This window comes from Eleutherodactylus coqui, chromosome 8 (genome assembly GCF_035609145.1).
Source record: "Eleutherodactylus coqui strain aEleCoq1 chromosome 8, aEleCoq1.hap1, whole genome shotgun sequence".
Lineage (NCBI taxonomy): Eukaryota > Metazoa > Chordata > Amphibia > Anura > Eleutherodactylidae > Eleutherodactylus > Eleutherodactylus coqui.
The window spans coordinates 159,765,522-159,775,794 of record NC_089844.1 but is presented as its reverse complement, the minus strand read 5'-3'; the positions used below and the strand labels follow the sequence as shown (position 1 = coordinate 159,775,794).

The 10,273-nt window shown below is 43.0% G+C and overlaps 1 protein-coding gene across 1 annotated transcript in view; it reads left to right on the top strand.

The window, feature by feature from the left end:
* The first annotated feature begins 4,932 nt into the window (after positions 1-4,932).
* The window catches only part of LOC136577079 (protein ELFN1-like), a 31,642-nt gene continuing 26,301 nt past the window's right edge, over positions 4,933-10,273 (top strand). The window contains exon 1 of the mRNA XM_066576791.1: positions 4,933-5,268. The gene's annotated coding sequence lies outside the window, so the exon portion shown is untranslated. The remainder of the gene's footprint in view (positions 5,269-10,273) is intronic.

Sequence of the window (10,273 nt, the reverse complement as noted above, 5' to 3'; positions counted from 1 at the left end):
CGTTACACGCATTCTGGCCACTATGGATTACTGGGTGTACACACTGCTCGAAACAGGGTATAAGGAGAACCTTTCCACTTTCATTCCCGAAGAGGAAAGGGGTTCGAGAATGATGCTATACCACAGGGCGCTGGTGGACAAACTGATGGTAAACTTCCCATCCGACAGCGCTAGTGGCCGAAGGCGCAGTTCCGAGGGCCAGGTAGCAGGGGAGGCGCAGAGATCAGGCAGCATGTACAGTGCAGGCAGGGGACCATTATACAAGGCCTTTGCCAGCTTTCTGGCTCCCCAGCAAGACTGTGTCACCGGTCCCCAGTCAAGGCTGAGTTGGCGGGAGCGCTGTAAAAGGATGGTGAGGGAGTACGTAGCCGATCGCACGACCGTCCTCGGTGACGCCTCTGCCCCCTACAACTACTGGGTGTCGAAGCTGGACACGTGGCCTGAACTCGCGCTGTATGCCCTGGAGGTGCTTGCTTGTCCTGCGGCTAGCGTCTTGTCAGAGAGGGTGTTTAGTGCGGCTGGGGGAATCATCACGGATAAGCGTACCCACCTGTCAACCGACAGTGCCGACAGGCTGACACTCATCAAGATGAACAAAGCCTGGATTTCCCCAGACTTCTCTTCTTCACCAGCGGACAGCAGCGAAACCTAAGCAATACGTAGGCTGCACCCGCGGATGGAAGTATCGTTCTCTATCACCATCAAAAACGGAGACCTTTTTGCTTCATCAATCTGTGTATAATATTCCTCCTCCTCCTCCTGCTCCTCCTCCTGAAACCTCATGTAGTCACGCCGAACGGGCAATTTTTCTTAGGCCCACAAGGCTCAGTCATATAATTTTTCTAAACAATTTTTATACGTTTCAATGCTCATTAAAGCGTTGAAACTTTCACCTCAACCAATTTTTATTTTAACTGGGCTGCCTCCAGGCCTAGTTACCAATTAAGCCACATTAACCAAAGCGATTAATGGGTTTCACCTGCCCTCTTGGTTGGGCATGGGCAATTTTTCTAAGGTACATTAGTACTGTTGGTACACCAATTTTGGGGGGCCCTCGCCTACAGTGTAATCAAATTAATTTTTAGCCCACCTGCATTACAGCTGACGTTACATCAGCTGTGTTGGGCACTGCAATGGGATATATTTATGTACCGCCGGTGGCTTCCTGGCACACACCCATGCTGTCGGTCCACAGGGAGTTGTAACTGCATGTGTCCACTTCTAAAGTACCCCAGTCTGACTGGGGCATGCAGTGTGGGCCGAAGCCCACCTGCATTAAGCACGACATTACCTCAGCTGTGATGGGCACTGCAATGGGATATATTTATGTACCGCTGGTGGCTTCCTGGGACCCACCCATGCTGTCGGTCCACACGGAGTTGTAACTGCATGTGTCCACTTCTAAAGAACCCCAGTCTGACTGAGGTATGCAGTGTGGGCCGAAGCCCACCTGCATTTAATCTGACGTTAGCTCTGCTGTCCAGGGCACTGCAATGGGATACATTTATGTACAGCCGGTGGGTTCCAGGGAGCCACCCATGCTGTGGGTGCACGCGGAATTCCCATTGCGGAGTTGTACCTGCCTGTGACTATTTATAAAAAACCGCGGTCTGACTGGGGCATGCAGACACCTTGACAGAATGAATAGTGTGTGGCACATAGGTTCCCCATTGCTATGCCCACGTGTGCAGCTCCTGATGGCGGTGGCACAGTATTATATTTCTCATTGCTTCTGTACAGCATTGTGGGCTATCGTCCTGCCCCTTTTAAAGAGGGTCGCTGCCTAGCCGTGCCAACTCTCTGCAGTGTGTGCCTGCGGTTCCTCCTCATGGCAGACGCACTTATAAATAGACATGAGTGTGGCGTGGCATGAGGGCAGCTGAAGGCTGCGAAGGGACAATTTGGTGCGCGCTGTGGACACTGGGTCATGCAGGGGGTGGGGGGTTGGGCAGCATGTAACCCAGAAGAAGTGGCAGCGGAGTGTCATGCAGGCAGTGATTGTGCTTTGTGGGAGGTAGTGTGGTGCATAGCTAAGGTATGCATTGCTAATGAGGGCTTTTCAGAAGTAAAAATTGTTGGTAGGGGGGCCCACTCTTGCCGCTTCTATGGCTTAATAGTGGGGCCTGGGAACTTGAGATGCAGCCCAACATGTAGCCCCTCGCCTGCCCTATCCGTTGCTGTGTCGTTCCCATCACTTTCTTGAATTGCCCAGATTTTCACAAATGAAAACCTTAGCGAGCATCGGCGATATAAAAAAATGCTCGGGTTGCCCATTGACTTCAATGGGGTTCGTTACTCGAAACGAACCCTCGAGCATCGCGATAATTTCGTCTCGAGTAACGAGCACCCAAGCATTTTGGTGCTCGCTCATCTCTAATACTAGCTGATATACCCGGCTTCGCCCGAGTTAATTTGGTACTGGTGTTTATCTGGTGGTCCCATGGAAAATCTTATGAAGTCATGGTTACTTAAGAGATACTGAGGAAAAACATATGTTTACCATTTTTCATAGTTCTCTGCGTTACCCAGGAAACACCACGTGGAGGTAACCATGCGATGTTTCCTTCATATAAAATGACATCAGGAAGTGAGAGAATTAGATTACGTACATAAAATTTGGACACTAATTCTTTTGCGCTTAGAATTGAATAATCGAGTTGGGACCCATTAACTTTTCATATTTATGACATAATCAATGCTTGTGCCAAATTTCATGTTTCTATGACATTAGGAAGTGAGAGATTTGGATTATATACGTAAAATTTGGACACTAATTCTTTTGCGCATAGAATTGAATAATGGAGTTGGGACCCATTAGCTTTCCCTATTTATGACATAATCAATGTTCGTGCCAAATTTCCCGTTTCTATGACACCGGAAAGTGAGAAAATTACATTCCGCACGTAAAATTTGGACGCTAATTATTTTGCGCATAGAATTGAATAATGGAGTTGGGACCCATTAGCTTTTCCTATTTATGACATAATCAATGCTCGTGCCAAATTTCCCGTTTCTATGACACCGGAAAGTGAGAAAATTACATACTGCACGTAAAATTTGGACGCTAATTCTTTTGCGCATAGAATTGAATAATGGAGTTGGGACCCATTAGGCTTTCCTATTTATGACATAATCAATGCTCGTGCCAAATTTCCCGTTTCTATGACACCGGAAAGTGAGAAAATTACATTCCGCACGTAAAATTTGGACGCTAATTCTTTTGCGCATAGAATTGAATAATCGAGTTGGGACCCATTAGCTTTTCCTATTTATGACATAATCAATGCTCGTGCCAAATTTCCCGTTTCTATGACACCGGAAAGTGAGAAAATTACATTCCGCAAGTAAAATTTGGACGCTAATTCTTTTGCGCATAGAAATGAATAATGGAGTTGGTACCCATTAGCTTTTACTATTTATAACATAATCAATGCTCGTGCCAAATTTCCCGTTTCTATGACACCGGAAAGTGAGAAAATTACATTCCGCACGTAAAATTTGGACGCTAATTCTTTTGCGCATAGAATTGAATAATCGAGTTGGGACCCATTAGCTTTTCCTATTTATGACATAATCAATGCTCGTGCCAAATTTCACATTTCTATGACACCGGAAGGTGAGAAAATTAGATTCCGTACGTAAAATTTGGACGCTAATTCTTTTGCGCATAGAAATGAATAATGGAGTTGGGACCCATTAGCCTTTGCTATTTATGACATAATCAATGCTCGTGCCAAATTTCCCGTTTCTATGACACCGGAAAGTGAGAAAATTAGATTCCGTACGCAAAATTTGGACGCTAATTCTTTTGCGCATAGAATTGAATAATGGAGTTGGGAGCCATTAGCTTTTCCTATTTATGACATAATCAATGCTCGTGCCAAATTTCCCGTTTCTATGACACCGGAAAGTGAAGAAATTACATTCCGCACGTAAAATTTCGACGCCAATTCTTTTGCGCTAGAATTGAATAATCGAGTTGGGACCCATTACCTTTTCCTATTTATGACATAATCAATGCTCGTGCCAAATTTCCCGTTTCTATGACACCAGAAAGTGAAAAAATTACATTCCGCACGTAAAATTTGGACGCTAATTCTTTTGCGCATAGAATTGAATAATTAGGTTGAGACCCATTAGCTTTTCCTATTTATGGCATAATCAATGCTCGTGCCAAATCTTAAGTTTCTATGGCACCGGAAAGTGAGAAAATTACATTCCGCACGTAAAATTTGGACGCCAATTCTTTTGCGTATAGAATTGAATAATGGAGTTGGGACCCATTAACTTTTCCTATTTATGACATAATCAATGCTCGTGCCAAATTTCCTGTTTCAATGACACCGGAAAGTGAAGAAATTACATTCCGCGTGTAAAATTTCAACGCCAATTCTTTTGCGCTAGAATTAAATAATCGTGTTGGGACCCATTAGCTTTTCCTATTTATGACATAATCAATGCTCGTGCCAAATTTCGAGTTTCTATGATACCGGGAAGTGAGAGAATTAGATTCCGTACGTAAAATTTGGACGCTAATTCTTTTACACTAGAATTGAATAATCGAGTTGGGACCCATTACTTTTCCTATTTTGGAGATAATCTATGCTTGTGCCAAAGTTCATGTTTCTACGACATCGGGAAGTTGGAGAACTTTTGGCGAGTCAGTCAGTGAGTCAGTGAGTGAGTCAGTCAGTGAGTCAGTGAGGGCTTTCGTCTTTATATATATAGATGTTTATAGCTTTATGAAAATGTGTGTATACCACTTTAATTATATGGGAGCTGGAATGGATTTGATGACTGAAGGATTAACAAGTCCCAATTAGTGGGTAGACTAGGCTCTTGTCTAGCCCCAGAGCTCTATGCTCAGGGAGGACCTAGAGGCTATAAATGGCTCCTCCCCGTTCTAGAAAGTTCAGGCTAGAGGAAATGTTATTGAGAAGAGGAGAAGACAGAGAGAGAAAGAGTTTAGTTATTAATGCAGTGAGAAGGAAGGGTGGCGAAAAGCCTAAGAAAGGTTAGCAGAAGTAACAAAAGATAGAGAAAGAAAAGAAGATTGAAAGAAAATTGGATAGAAGACAGAGACATCCTTTCCCCACGTCTGAAAGAAAGTGCCAGATGAAATGCATGATATAGAGAACAGTATCTTCACTACTAGATACAATGCATTGGGCTGAGGACGGTCTCTCCAGTCACCCAACTCCGGATGCTTGTGGACAGTAATTGGACTACTTTCAATGTAACCGTATTTCATCTGAAGTTTCAAAAAAAGTGAGTTTTACCCCTTTTCACCCTTGCCCTGACTCCTGGAGTTCCTTCTGCACTACGCCACATGCTACACCATCCTCCAGGGTAAGGGACTACAAACCTCAACAATGAAACACTTTGTAGCATGACCCTGTGTGGGTGCAGCTACTCAGCTGCCCGTCACTCTGGCTGGCTGCAGGCTGACGTCGCAAACTACAGCCATCATCACGCCTTATTCGAACCCTTTCACCCTATTTCGCAGAGCGGTTAGGCATTAGAATTTAAAGCTACCGTGAACCCAAACTGATCCCCGCTCACTACACATCCATATTCCCAAACTGATCCCCGCTCACTACACCTCCATATTCCCCAAACTGATCCCCGCTCACTACACATCCATATTCCCCAAACTGATCCCCGCTCACTACACATCCATATTCCCCAAACTGATCCCCGCTCACTACACCTCCATATTCCCCAAACCAATGTAAAACAGTGTTGGATCTGTGACAAGGCACATTGTCTTGTTGGAAGTATGGCCGACCATTCCCAGAGTATTACCACATTGTCAGCAGCACATTATTGTGTAGAATGTCAGGGTACACCTCCATGTTCATGGATCTTGTCACTAGAACCAACGGACTGAGACCATGCCACGTAAATCATCCCCAGACCATAATGGAACTTCCGCAGTACTTACCTGTTGGCAGAACGAAATCAGGTAAAAGGTGTCCGCAGCATCCTCCATAGCCAGGTACGTTCCATCTAATGTGAAGGTGGAATAGCGTGATTCATCTAGATATATAAAATTGAATGTGTGTCTGTCCGTCTGTCTGTGTGTGTCTGTCTGTGTGTTTGTCCTTTATGCTCTACTACACCATTCATCCGATCGCCATTAAACTTTGGGAAGTTGTTGAGTACACTCCTGGGAAGATTATAGGCATAGTACATTTATGCTACGATAAATGGCGCGCATGCGTGCGTCGTCGACAGTTACGACCCCCCCACGTAGATCGTTCGATTTCCATCATTGCCACTAATTCTCTCACTTCCCAATGTTGTAGAAACATGAAATTTGGCACGAACATTGATTATGTTATAAATAGGAAAAGCTAATGGGTCCCAACTCGATTATTCAATATTATGCGCAAAAGAATTAGCGTCCAAATTTTACGTACGGAAGGTTATTTTCTCACTTTCCAATGTCATAGAAACTTGAAATTTGGCATGAGCATTGATTATGTCATAAATAGGAAAAGGTAATGGGTCCCAGCTCGATTATTCAATTGTAAACACCAAAGAATTAGCGTTCAAATTTTACGTACGGAATGTTATTTTCTCACTTCCCAATGTCATAGAAACGTGAAATTTGGCACGGGCATTGAATATGTCATAAATAGGAAACGCTAATCGGTCCCAACTCGATTATTCAATTCTATGCGCCAAAGAATTAGCGTCCAAATTTTACGTACGGAATCGAATTCTCTCGCTTCCCAATGTAATAGAAACGTGAAATTTGGCACGAGCATTGATTATGTCATAAATAGGAAAAGCTGATGGGTCCCAACTCCATTATTCAATTCTATGCGCCAAAGAATTAGCGTCGAAATTTTATGTGCGGAATGTAATTTTCTCGCTTCCCAGTGTCATAGAAACTTAAAATTTGGCACGAGCATTGATTATGTCATAAATAGGAAAAGCTAATGGGTCCCAACTCGATTATTCAATTCTATGCGCAAAAGAAGTAGCGCCCAAATTTTACGTACAGAATGTAATTTTCTCACTTTCCGGTGTCATAGAAACGTGAAATTTGGCATGAGCATTGATTATGTCATAAATAGGAAAAGTTAATGGGTCCCAACTCGATTATTCAATTCTATGCGCAAAAGAATTAGCGTCCAAATTTTACATACGAAATCGAATTCTCTCGCTTCCCAATGTAATAGAAACTCGAAATTTGGCACGAGCATTGATTATGTCATAAATAGGAAAAGTTAATGGGAAGTTGTTGAGTACACTCCTGGGAAGATTACTGGCATAGTACAACTATCCTACGATAGGTGGCGCGCGTGCGAGCGTCGTCGACAGTTATGCCCCCCCCAGACAAAGATCGTTTGATTTCCATCTCAAGCACAAAAGCAAAAGGCATTACGAGTAACGGGATGCGTGTTCAACTACAAAATGATGCATCCGCTGAACGTATCACAAGACAATTCCTGGATATTGAGAATGCTGAGGTAAAATAAAAGCTGTGCTGTGATTGGTTGCTATATATTATACTGCTGAGGTAAAATCAATGCTGCGCTGTGATTCGTTGCTATTTTTTATATTGCTGAGGCAGAATAAAAGTTGCGCTGTGATTGGTTGTTATTTCTCTTACTGCTAACGTAACATGAAAGCTGCACTGTGATTGGTTATTATATTTTATACTGCTGAGGTAACATATAAGCTGCGCTGTGATTGGGTGTTATATATTATAAAGCTGAGGTAACATCAAAGCTGTGCTGTGATTGGTTGTTATATATTATACCACTGAGGTAACCTAAAAAAGCTGCGCTGTGATTGGTCGTTATCTAGATATATAAAAACGAATGTATGTCTGTCTGTCTTCGCAGCAATGCGCGACGGGTAAGCTAGTCACTCCATAAAACACTCTTCCATTGCTCGAATGATGACTCTCCTTCCACCACTGTAGACAAGCCAATGCATTATGCTTCCTGATGGACGGCTCGTGTACAGTGGCAGTAAAGTGCAATTCTCATCACAAACTATGGCTGACCTCTCCAAGGGTCTGCATCTTACCTAGCATGGTTTAGGACATGGGACATGCTAATAAGACACAATCCATTCTACTGATTGGGGAGTCCAAATACTTATGGTAGGATAGTGTACATCTATGAAACTCTGGCTGGGTTTTTCCATAGGGCTTTTTTATCAAGCTTTCTGGTAGGTAGCAGACTCTTTTGCCAAAATTACTGCAACCCTTGTAAGAAGGTGGAACCTCCTTGGGCAGTTGAGTTCCTTATTTGTAGTGTGTTGCTTTTAAAATTGCTTTAACCATCTCTTTGTTTCAGCAACATATTTGATTAATTATAAGAATTATAAACTTGTGATTATATGTAATTGCATTGTATTATATGTGTGCTGGACCTGTGGTCACATTCTGTGCAGGTCCCCTATCAGCAAGAGTGCACTATCAGCATACTGTGTATGGGCGGTGATTAGAGATGAGCAAGCATACTCAGTAAGGACAAATACTCGAGCGAGTATCGTCCTTTTCGAGTCCGCAAAGATTTGGGTGCCGGCGGGGGGCGGCTGGGAGAGCGGGGGGAATTGGGGGGGGGGGGAGATCTTTCTCCCCTCCCCCCGCTCACCCCTGCTCACCCCGGGGATCAAGAAGTAGCATGTCACTTCCTTTTTGAAGACTTGAGATACGCTTGCAAAAACAATCCACAAAGCATAAACAATGGCACAGATTCCCATTAAAAGTAATGGAATGTGAATTTGCCATGTAACTGGAGAGAATTTTGTATCAAATCTGCAGCAAAACTATGCCATGGGAACATGTTCTACCTTTTACAGGGTTGTATAGGATTAGAAATGCATGGCTGCCTACTTCTTTTAAAACAGCACCACAGCGGTCCACAGGTTGTGTCTGGTATGGCAGCTCAGCCTCATTCCCTTCAATGGATAAATTTCTCTCATCGTTTATTTGTCTGCATAAGTCAACATTCCCTTCAATGGAAAGCGGCATGTAAAAAGTTAAACACCAGGGATTCGTTATCTGTTATCTGACAGCCGAGCACCCGCTCCTCCCTGGCATGGAGACCCACGACAAGCTTCTGATGCAGTTCCGTCAAAAGTCAATGCATCAGAATAAAGCCCCTAAATGGCTGTCGTAAAAAGACGTATGGGCAGTCATTAAGGGGTTAAAGGGTTTGTCTAGTTTAGAAAACCCAATTTTGTTTTCCCTATAAGGGAATTATAATATACATCTTATTGCAAATTGTTGACTTATGCCAGGAAGGAACAGGTGCTCGGCTGTCGGATAACAGCATGGCAGCTGCTCTAACAGCGGGGACTGAAGAAACCACGGAGCCAATGTTTAACCTTTTACATGCCACTGTCAGTGAGACCTGTGGCATGTAAAACGCTGACAGGGAGCAGGTTTCCTCTCTCGCCCATTGGACCCCTGTAATGTGATCGCGGGGTCCCAATGGGTTGCTATGGTACCTGAAGGCTTGAATATGGCCTCCGAGTCTTCCAGCTATGGTGGCCTTTGGGGCTCAGCCTCTGGCTGAGCTTCATAGGGTTTGTAACACACTGTTATAAAGAAATATAATAGTGTATTAGAAGAATGCTAAAATATGGTGATATTCAAGTCCCCCAGTGGGACAAAAATAAAAAGTTAAAGTATAAAAAAATAAATAAACACATCAAAACCCTACCTTTCCCTCTTAACAATATAAATAAGAAAAAAAAATCACACGTGGTATCACTGCATTTGTAAAAACCCAAAGAAAAAAGTTAGTACATTATTTAACCCACACGGTGGACGCCATGAAAAAAAATACAATAAATGTGGCGCAAAAGGCTAATTCGTCTTACGAAAAACAAAATAGAATTGACCAAAATGTTGCATAGATCAACAAATGGTACCATTAAAAAGAACAATTAACCTCCCCCCTCCTCCTCCCCCCCCCCCCCCCCCCGCCCCCAGAAAAAAAAAACCCTTTTAATGCACGATTGACAGAAAAAGAAAAATGCTAGGGGTCTTTCAATGCAGCAATAAAAAAAAAAATACTTAAAAAAAAAAAAGAAAAAGCATTAAAGAAGTAGCAAAAACCCCCAACTATATAAATTTGATATTGATATAATCATACTGGTCTTCAGATTTAATTTATTATTTATACTGCACAGTGAATGGCGGTAAAAAAGAAAAAACATGCCAGAATTGCAGATTTTGTTGAGAATAGAATAAAAAGTAATCAAAATGTTATATGTTCCCAAAAATTGGATAAGGACTAGA